This window comes from Mastomys coucha, unplaced genomic scaffold (assembly GCF_008632895.1).
Source record: "Mastomys coucha isolate ucsf_1 unplaced genomic scaffold, UCSF_Mcou_1 pScaffold13, whole genome shotgun sequence".
NCBI classification, from domain to species: Eukaryota; Metazoa; Chordata; class Mammalia; order Rodentia; family Muridae; genus Mastomys; species Mastomys coucha.
Window position 1 is genome coordinate 69,500,249 of NW_022196895.1, and position 10,952 is coordinate 69,511,200.

At 46.1% G+C, this 10,952-nt stretch overlaps 1 protein-coding gene across 1 annotated transcript in view; it reads right to left on the minus strand.

Moving 5' to 3' along the window:
• Nucleotides 1-4,238, minus strand: part of Smad4 (SMAD family member 4) — a 58,347-nt gene extending 54,109 nt beyond the window's left edge. Inside the window, exon 1 of the mRNA XM_031366002.1 lies at nt 3,876-4,238. The gene's annotated coding sequence lies outside the window, so the exon portion shown is untranslated. The remainder of the gene's footprint in view (nt 1-3,875) is intronic.
• Between the last annotated feature and the right edge of the window lie 6,714 nt (nt 4,239-10,952).

Consider the following 10,952-nt stretch of genomic DNA (forward strand, 5'->3'; position numbering starts at 1 on the left):
AAAAAAAAAAAAAAAAAAAAAAAAAAAGAAAGAAAGAAAAGAAAAAGAAAAGCTTCCTAAAATTTTTGTTACTAAACAATACAAGTAATTTAAAAATAAAGTAAGGGAACAGGAAGGGAGGCTAGGCAAATGAAGAAGGAGGACCCACTAAATCCAAGTTGCAAAGGTTACCTTCTGGGTGAATATACCACTGCACTAACCAGAATGTAAAGCTAAACTGAGCAAGACATCACAGGCCTGAAATCACACTATTCAGTAGACAGACAAGAGGATTGCCCAAAGTTCAAGGCCAGCCACATCTACATCGTAGGACCCTGAACCCTAAACAAATAAAAAAGAGAGAGAAAAGAATTTAAAACGACCAGTTTAAAGACAAGGACCCTAAGGCTCAACTACTGTGGTTTCTAAGCTGGCTACACGGTCCAGTCCAAGTAAATCAAAATGTCTTTGGGTAGGAGTCAGGCATCAGTGTTTTGTAAAGCTCTCCAAGAAATGTCAATGTTCAAACAAGACTGAAATCAGTGCCCCTAAACCCTGGGATTGAAAAAAGCAGTAAAAGAGCTGGGAGGGCACAGGTCTGTGGCAGAACCTGCCCAGCACTCATGAGGACCTAAGTTCTATCCCTAGCAACAGAGGGGGCTATAGCCAATCAAAATAATAATAAACCCCATGTGGTAACAAGTCTTCTAAACTGGAAAACAAATCCTATTTAAAATATGAATAATAAAATGCAGTGTGTGTTGAAAAACACAATCAATATCAAACTGATTAACACAATACAGTTGTCTCTAGTAATTGTCTGACCTATGAACCTTGGCAAGCTCAGCACGGGCACCTAGCATTCTAGTTTTACATAAGCAAGCACTATCCTCGTCCTTAGCTAGCCTAGTCCTCATTCAATTTCATACTGCAAATAAATTTTCCTAGATGCCAGCTACATCACGTAGCAGTGTCAAGGTGACACAATCTAAAATATCTTGTTTCTGAGAAGCTGGTATTCAGCCAAATTTTCCATTACCAAAATTACACATTTTAAAATAAAGGGAAAAAAATCCAACAACTCTGAATGTGACTCATTAGCATGAGCTGAGGATATTATGATACAGTATCATAACAAAAGTAGCTCATATGCATGAGCTATACATATTTCTCAGTTATCTGAATGTCTACCTTAAGTGAATCTTAATCAACAGATGGGGGAGAGGAACTAAATAATTTGAGAAAACTGTACCAAATGTGGCACTCTGCTCTAACTTCAGCTTTCATTTAGCACAGAACACAATGAAAGCATTTTGTCAGGTTAGTTGCATACGTAACTAAGGATCACCCGAGTCAGTCTTCCTCAGGGCTTTAACAGAATACAGTAGGGAGGCTGGGGTATCCAACCACACAAAGAAGCACTGGGAAAGCTCTTACAAGATGTTTATAAAGAGACATTCATTCTGGGTGAATGAAAAATGAAAATTAAAAAAAAAAAAATCCTAGGCATCAACTAGATGGGGGACAAAACAGAACTGAAATAGGTAATATTTCATTAAAAAAAAGGATTATGCTCTCATCAACAGATCAAATTTTTAAAAAGCCTAAATATGCACTTTAGATTTAACCAACTGCAGACTCTGCAGAGTAAACTGCCCCGGTACAGGCCCCAGCTACACACAGCTCAATTAGAATAGTGTGTGCCAATGTTACTAGAACTCTGGCTCAATCAGAAACAAACAGGTTCTAATTGAATGGGTGTGTGTGTGTGTGAGAGCAAGAGAGAGAGAGAGAGAAAGAGAGAGAGAGAAACAGAGAAAGAGAGAGAGAGAGAACATAAATTATTTTAATGTTCCACTATTAATAAACCCCTCCCCGTGTGTGTGTGTGTGTGTGTGTGTGTGTGTGTGTGTGTCAGAGAATCCAGAGACAAAACTCATAAACAAAAATACTTGAATTAACATGTATAAATGAAAGTGACCTTAAAGAAAGCAAGATCTGTACACCTCATATAAGCAGAACTATTTCAAGAGCAAAGCCATCAGGAGAGTTGAGGTCCATATAAAACATATTCCAAATCACGGCACTGACTTGCTTAGCACAAATTTTCCTTAATTCTGTAAACACAACTTTAACTCTTCCAACTTAGGATTTACAGTGGAAGTGTTTAATCCAAAGTGTCAATTACTTCTTCAAAAACAAAAACATGCAATACCCCTTTAATGCATACTCAGTCAAAAGCCTAGAAAGCAAAGGACAAGCCACCTGCCTTACAACACTCATAAAACAGACATAAAAAAACGTTATGTCGATCCTCTTAGGAAAGGTTTGCTTTAATTCCAGCAATTTAAGCCTCCGTAATTCATCACATCACGGTCTGAAGCTGCTTCAGGCCACGGGTATTAGTCTGCCTCTGTGCATGTTTGTAACCAGCTCGTTGAAGAAAACCAAACCATGAGTGTATGAGCACCAAGTCCAGTTCTGTATTCCAGCACCGGGAGAAGCTGAGAGGCACGGGCACGGATGGTCAGGAGGAAGAGAGGAGCAGGGAGACCTATAGACTCACGACAGTATACTGAACAAAGCATTAGGGAAAAATTGTATTTTAAAAAATATTCCATGTACATGTACTAAGCCTACTACATATATCCAAAAGACAAGAGTCCACAGGAGGGGGAAGTTACCTCTCTGAATAGCCTATGCTGCATTTCAACAGCAAGGGCTTCATGTCCTGAATGCAAAGTAAATTTGTAAAATCTATAATAAGAACTATTCAAATGCAGTGCTCGAAATCTAATTGCTTTGTGGAATTTACAGATTTCTGTACTTTCAGTTAAGATTCCACATGGCTTTTGTCAGCACAAAGTCCTGAACCTGATTCGTAAAACGTTCAAAGATTCAAGCTGCTACTGAGAGGAAAAGGATGCTACATCTGGCAAAATTCAACAACGATTGTTTAAAAAAATTAAGCGAGATTACGAGCCTGCAGAACACGAATTCAGGGTGCTTAAAATAACTCCCTCTTTATCCTGTTACTTTATTTCTAAGTAAGTGACAATCCCACCTTCAGCTATCAAAAACTGAAGGCACTGATAAATTTTAACACGAATTACCTGAAAGCCAACTTCAAAACTTAAGTTTACTCCAGGTTTGGTGGGGTGGGGCAGTGGGGAGGAGCTATCAATAAACAGGGCTTTTTAAAACCTCTGGCAAAGGAGCCTTTCAAGTTAACTAAACACGCCCTTGTCTTTGAAAATCTGGCTGGAGAAATCGTAGACAGCAGTTTGGGGTGCTGAAGCCAACGCCCTCCAGCCTCCACCAATTTCACGCTACGTGCATGCAGCCCTAACAATAAAATAAACTACGCCTTTTATTAGGAGACACGTTTTTTTATTAGGGGAGGGTGGTTCAGTTAGGCGCTAAGAATGTTTCCCGCATGCCGCCATCACCCACAACACGCCAAAAAAAAAAAAAAAAAAAAAAAAGTAAACAAATCAAAACTACAAACGTAAACTCAAGAGCACACAACCAGGAAGAGAAAGTGGGGACAAAGAGAAAACAAACACTTGCTGGGGGGGAGAAGGAGCGAGGACCGACCCAGGGCATCCCGGGGCACAACGCACTCGGGCCCGGGCCGCGGCCAAACTCCTCCCGAACAACAAAGAGCGGCGGCGCGGACGGGGACCGGCGCCCGAGTTCCCGGGACGGCAGGCGCGCCTAACTGCGAGCGGAGTTGGGGCCCCGGACCCACGCGCGGGCACGCGGAGCCGGGACACGCGGGGGCGAGCCACCGGAGCCCCGCTGGGCCCACGCTCGCGCCGGCCGCCGCGGGAGCCCGCCCCGGGGCGGGGAAGCGCGGGCGCCGAGGCCCCGGGCAGGGGAGGACCGCGCGTTACCTGGGCTCCGCGCCGCACCGCGCCGCGCCTCGCCGTCGCTTCCCGGGCCCCGCCCGCGGCGTCCGGCCCAGGCGGCCCCTCTCCCCGCCGCGCCGCGGACCGCGCCGGCCGGGCCGCTGGAGCTCCGGAGCCGCCCCGCCGCGGGGGGCCTCGCTCGCGGGCGCGGGCGCCGGCTCCGGTCACGCGCTCCCGCCCCGGGGACGGCCGCGGAGCGGAGCGGGAAGGGCCTCCCGAGGACTGCGGCCGGCCGAGCGGCCGGGCGGGCGGCCGGGCGGGCGAGAACACGGGCTCCGCCACCCGAGCCGCTCCGTTACCGCAGCGGCGACGACGACCAGGGCCGTGTTGTTGCTGCCAACTTGTCGGAAGGACACTGAGCATGCGCGCGCGGAGACCACATCCGGGTAATTTCAGGGTTTGGCCCTTTTCCCCTCCCCGCCCCCGCCTCCCGCCCAGAGCTGGGAGGGTCCCAGTGCGCAGGCGCCCGCGGGCAGCCCGGCGGCCCAGGCTGAAGGCGCCCAGCGGAGCCGATGGGGAGTCGCCTTTTCGCGGGAGCGGTCTTCAGGAACGGGACGCTGTTCAATGAGTAGCCAAGCGGCGTGGGACAGCTCGGGATGAGCGATGGGCAGGCCTGCCGGGTCGGGGTGGCTTTTGGAGACCTTGGTGGATGCAGAGCCGTACCCAGTGCGGCTGTTCGTCGCTGTTTACTTTGGGAAGGGGGGTCGGGGTGAGGAGCAAGTCCCTGGTCCCTGTCATCACGCCGGCTCCGAAGGTGAAACTCCGAGGCGCGCGCGACCGTCAAGGAGTCGCACGATCCAGGGCCTTGCCCGGTGTGGCCAAACGTGAGCAGTTGGAAAAGAGGCGGGAATTTCGAGTTGGAGGCGACCTTCAAGACTTGCTTACTGCACACCTGCTAAATAGGTTGTGCACGCTTGGGATGTAAAGCTCATGCAAAACAAGTCAGAATGATCTCCCATTACTTAAGTATCTTAAGACTTTCAGGGCAACCTAAAAAGAGACCATTCAAAATTTGTTGTCCATATACAAAACCCTGGCTCCATCCCAGTGCCACAAAAAAATCAAAGGGCATTTGGTGGCAAACGGTCCATCTCTGATTTTGTCTTTGTACTTAACGTTCTTTGATAATTTTATGAATTTTGTACTTAGTAACTAGAATGCAAGCTTGCCATATGGTCCCTGGCTTTGAATCACGGCCCATGCTTGTAAATCTAAACCCTTGGGAAGCAGAGGCAGAAGGGTCTCCAGCCTGGTGGATTTACGTGGCAAATTTCAGGACTAAATAGTGAGGCCCTAGCTTTAAAATTATTTAGACGTCTAGAGAACATAAATTGTACGGTGTCTTTTTGTTTCCTTTTTTCACCTTTCATCAGGATTCCTTCAAGTCCAGCTATTAAACTAAGTCATTTCTTTTTTCTTTTCTTTTTTTTTTTTTTTTTTTTTTTTTTTTTTTTTTTTTTTTTTTTTTTTTTTTTTTTTTTTTTGGTTTTTCGAGACAGGGTTTCTCTGTATAGCTCTGGCTGTCCTGGAACTCACTCTGTAGACCAGGCTGGCCTCGAACTCAGAAATCCACCTGCCTCTGCTTCCCAAGTTCTGGGATTAAAGGCATGCACCACCACTGCCCAGCCTTGCTATAGTCTTTATCTCAGTTGACTGTGAAAGTCGGGGTTACAGAGCGAAAGGAGGAGGGTAGAGATCCTGCTTCTCGGCTCGCTCTGTGAGTCGGGGGTGGCTACCTTAAGTTGCTCAAAGTGCAAAACGGTCAGAAGCGACACTATAAAGGTCTCAGAGAATAAGCTTAGGTTTATCACAGAAAATTCTAAGATTATACGGAGACAGTGGTACATAAGAGAATAGCTGCACACAGGGCTGAGTCCATGCCTCTACCAACAGCTGTTACTTCTCCACTCCTACAAAGCCTTCTCTCTGTCCCAGTTGCAAAACTTCCCTTCCAGTAGTGGCATACACAGGGTATCATACTGTCTCTGTAAAGTTCCAAAACAAGTGATATAATATGTTAAGGCTAACACACAGGAGCTAGTGATAAGCTTGAGAACCCAGCATCCACATTAAAGCCAGGCATGGTTGTACCTTCTTGTAATCAATCACTGGGAAGGGGGAGACAAAAATATCCCTAGAGCTCACTGGCTAGCCAAACTAACCTAATTATTGAACCCCAGGTCTCAGTAAGAGGCCTTTTCTCCCCCCTCCCAAAAAAAAGGTAACCGAGGAAAGTCAAGATTCCACATATATGTTCACAAGTGTGCACATACACATACATCTGCAAACATATAAACACATATGACTGCACACATGAAGTCTTAGATGTAGTGTAGCTCCTCCACCCCTCCTCAGCCCCTCCCATCATGCTTTACAATTTTATACTCCACCTAAACAACTTTTGGAAAGGTCAATAGTGAGCTTCATTTTGTGTAAATACGATGGCTAGGTCCCATTCTAACAGCTGACACAGCTAATCACTGGGTAGGACAGTGTTTTGGGTTGTTTGTTTGTTTGTTGCTTTTAGCCAATCAGTTTCCCTGATCTCTTTGTCCCTGCCATTTTACTGGCTCCACCTCTTCTCTCAAACCTTTTAACCTTGCATTGAGTGGCCCCAGGCTCATTCCTTAAATCTCCTCTTTTTTTTTTTCAATCTATTCATATTTTCTCAGTGATCTCATCCAGTCTCTTGACTTTGAGCACCATCGGAGATATATGATATCATCACACGATGACAAGCATCAAATTTATATCACCAGCTCAGCCGTTCTATCTGAATCCCTGACTGAGTTTATCTGCCACATCTCAAACGTCACAGATCACAAACTGAGCATTGTTCTCCCCCATCCCGTGACCTCATACCTGAGTCAGGCCACATTCTGTACTTTCCCATTTCCAACATAACAGCTAGAAACACATCACTGCCAGTCAGGCATGGCGGCACACCCTAGGCAATCTCACCAATCAGAAGGCTGGAGAGCTTAAATCCGGCTAAGTAGCGAGATTCTGTCACAGAGAGAATAAAGGCTGCTTCTACGCATGTGGCTCCATGGAGGAGCACTTGCCCGCCATACACAAGGCCTTAAATTTGATCCTCAGTACCAAAGTCAATAAATAACAAAGCCTCGACTCATTTCTTTATTAACTCCTCATTTTGTTCAGAGTGAAGGTCTCCATGCTTGTAAGAGTTCTAAGTCCAGCACAGCCCCTCCTTCCGTAGCCTCTCTCTGCTCACCTTTCACCCACCCGTCAGTCTGCTCCAGCTTTCCCTCTGCACAGGCTCTGTGCTCTCTGCCTGGTACACATTTCCCCAGAGCCCTGCATCCAAACTCCTTACTGCCCTTGGACAGAAGCCATCTTTTCAATGATGCCCACCATGACCTTTCTAAAACCACAACCCATTCTTTTACTTTCTCTGTTCCGCCAAGCTGGGCTTCAGACCCAAGGCTCTGTAAATGCTAGGTGATATCACTGGGCTGTACCCCCAACCTTAACCCTGCTGTCACCTTGCTTTCCCTTTTCCCGCAGCACCTATAAAGAAGTAAATGTAAATGACCTTGTTTATTGGTATAAACGAGCATAAGCCCCATAAGACAGACGCTTACTTAGTTGTAGTACTTACTAGTGTAGACAAGTGCTGTGTATGTTCCAAGGATCTGCATGCTCACGCCACTGCATGAGTGTGGAGGTCAAGGTCAGCTCAGGCTGTTGAGCTTGGTAGCAAGTGTCCTTAACTGAGCAACCTTTCCAGCAACTCCAGATTCTAACTTTAAGCCTCTGCCAAAATTGGTTTACCATGCATGGTAGCAGATGCTGCAATCCCAGAATCTAGGAGGTTGAGTCAGGAGTATTGTAAGCTCAAGGCCATCTTGAGCTACATAGTTCTGGGTTACACAGAGAGACCTAGTTGCTTTGTTCTTATGCAGCATCTTATATTGTTCGTATCTTAGGTGTTGGCAGTGATCTGAATGATAAATGTCCCACACAGGCTCGTGTATCTGAAAACTCAGTCTATGCTTATGGTGCTGTCTAGGGAGGCTATAGAATCTTCAGCTGCTGCAGCTTTGCTAGAGGAAGGATGTCACAGTGGGCAAGCTTTAAGAGTTTGTAGCTCACCCCAGTTCCAATTTACTCTGCTTCCTCTGTGCCTGGTTAAAGATGTGATCTCTAAGCTTCCTGCTCTTTCACCTGCTGCCATGCCTGCCCCACCATAGGGCCTCTCCTTCTGGGAGGGTCAGCCAAAAGAAAATCTTCCAGAAGTTGCTTTTCATCATGGTGGTTCATTGTTGGAATCCCTCAGCTGCGAGACATTGGAGCTTGCCACTGCAGACTCAACTCACGCCTGCTGTGCCTGAACCAAAGTCACTACTGTGAGTTCCGCCTTTGAGGATTCCAGAGGAAGCTACACCTACAGGCTGGCACGTATACAGCCTGAGGACATCTGTTGTTGACCTCCTCCCCCACTGTGGACTGCGCCTCCAGCCACTCCCCTGAGTCAAGACCTGCAGGACGCCCTGAGTTTCCACCTTCAGCCCTGCAGCCAGTTTCCCTTCGATATCCTCCTCGACTTTGCTCGGACTCTTCCTAACTCCTCCCTAATTCCTTATGTTATTCAAATGTCGTTGTAACCTAGAGATTCAGACCTGCTCTCTTGTATATAAATGCTGAACCCCCAAAGTAAAAGAGAGCCTTGATTGGAAACCCTCAACTTGGCTTCGTGTCCTTTTGTTCTCGAACTCTGTGTTTCAGGTCTCCTTTCTCCCTTCGGTGGAGGCAGAACCCGGTTCATGAAACTGCGGGACAGTTTCAGTTCATCACAGCATCAGAAAAGTGACCAATATACATGATACCCATTATGCAATCAAGATGGGTTTTCTTGCTGGGCATGATGGCTCCTGTCTTTTATCCCAGCATTTGGAAGCCAGAGGTAGGTGGGTCTCTATGAGTTTGAGGCCATCCTAATCTACATGAGTTCCAGGACAGCTTGGGCTGCATCAAGAGACCCTGACTCAAGAAAGGAACAGCAACAAGAACAACAGCAACAATGGGTTCTCTAAACCTTAAGAGACTCTGAGACTCCATTTTATAAAGATTTTTTCAAATCAAAGAGAAATATTGTAGGTGGATCAATAAAAGAGCCTTTCCAGCCTAAAATATTACCCTAAAATGCTCAGAAACAAGTGTAATGGAAACCCAAGATCAGAGACCAGAGAATGATATAAAATTTCTTTTAAAGAAAAGCTTGTTCAAGTATTTTTTTATGGATGATAGATGGGTTATTCTATTTAGATTCCCCTGGATATACTTAAAGGAATGATGTAACAATCTTATTTTAAAATGCCAATACTTAGAATGTGATAGAATTAATAAAGCTTAGCATCATTTAAAGTTAAAATGAAATATTTTAGATATGACCTTTAAAAGTACAAGAAACACAGTTTCTCAAATTTCTTTTATGAGGAGAGCAAGGAGGTCATTTTGAAGACCACTGTCGCAAAGCACTCACAGAGAGCCAAGCCACCACTCTGCAGGGCTTTCCTGGGTGAGCCACCTCTGTTTCCATCCACATCTCTTACCTGTGCAGACAGAGGCTTGAAAGTGTGTCCGTGCTGTCCCTTAAGGGGTCCTCCACCTCCTAGGATCAGTCCTCTCCCATGAGAGAACCATAGACTCCAGCCCTCTATGAGGATAGAGACAGTCCCAAGTGTCAGCAAACAGAGGAGGGAGCAAAAGTGAACTACGACATGGAAAGAGCCTAACAACTGTCAGCTTCAGGCACTTCACTGACACAACTTACTGGGAGCCCGTTGTGATTTTGAGGCACGAGGCAGAGTCTAGATGTGTAGCCCAGGCTGGCACTGAGCTTGAGATCCTCCATTTCCTCCCCTCACAAGTGCTGGGATGATGGGTACACACTACCATGTCCAGCCGTTTAACTCAATGTCTTTTTAAAGAAGAACCCCAGGTTGCCCTTTGATGATTTAACGGTGATTCAGCTGAATGAGAAATAATCTTTAGCTTCATGTCCAGGACAATATTTTTGAGGGTGGCTTGGATATACATTTGACTGCCAAGCCTTTTGCTGGGAAGTGAGCGGAGTGAAGGTTCCATCTAAAAGTCTGTTAATAGCTGCTGTCCAAGCTGGGTCAAGCAGGACCTTCATAGGCATCTGTGGACAGAGTCCCAAGCTGGGGAAAGAGGTGGGGCAGGAAGGAAGTGATTAGGAGGGGAGGGGGAAGACCCACAGTCCATCCTTGTCCTGGCAGCAACCTCAAAATCCACAAGAGGCCACTGGCATCCCTGATAGGGAGAGATGGCAGCACAGCATTGCTTTAGGGGCCCCAGTCTCCTCTTCAGTGCACTGAATGTCGTACTGGGTGCCTACTATGTGCCAAATATTGAGAGATTTGGAGACGAATCTTCCAAACAAAATTCTGGAACAGCTCCCAATCTTGTGGGCAACAGTGGAATGCTACGATAATTCTGAAGGTGTAGGAGTGAATGCTAAGAGGAGGGGGGGGCAGGAATCTAGAAGGCTCTACAAAAAAATGATTCTCCAGCTGAGTCTTGTGAAGCAGTCATGGGCTGGGGGAGAAGAAGAGATTTTTCAAGGCAAAAGGAACAGACTTAGAAACATGAAACTGGGGCTGGAGAGATGGCTCAGTGGTTAAGAGCACTGACTGTTCTTCCAAAGGTCCTGAGTTCAAATCCCAGAAACCACATGGTAACTCACAACCATCTGTAATGATTGGATGCCGTCTTCTGGTGTATCTGAAAACAGCTATAATGTACCCACATATAATAAATAAATAAATCTTAAAAAGAAAAAACATGAAACTGTTTGGTGTGTTTGTGGAATGGTTTTTAAAAATCAGTATGTAGCCGTAGATACACTTGCTCATGTTTTTAAAAAGCCAAAAACTATTCATAAAACATTATACAATGGATTATTTGCTATAGCAAGTAGAGACAGATGTTTATCAAAAAAAGAAAAGACGCCCACTCTCTTCCTCCTCTCTCCCCGCTACTGCCCCCTCTCTCCCCGCTACTGCCCCCTCTCTC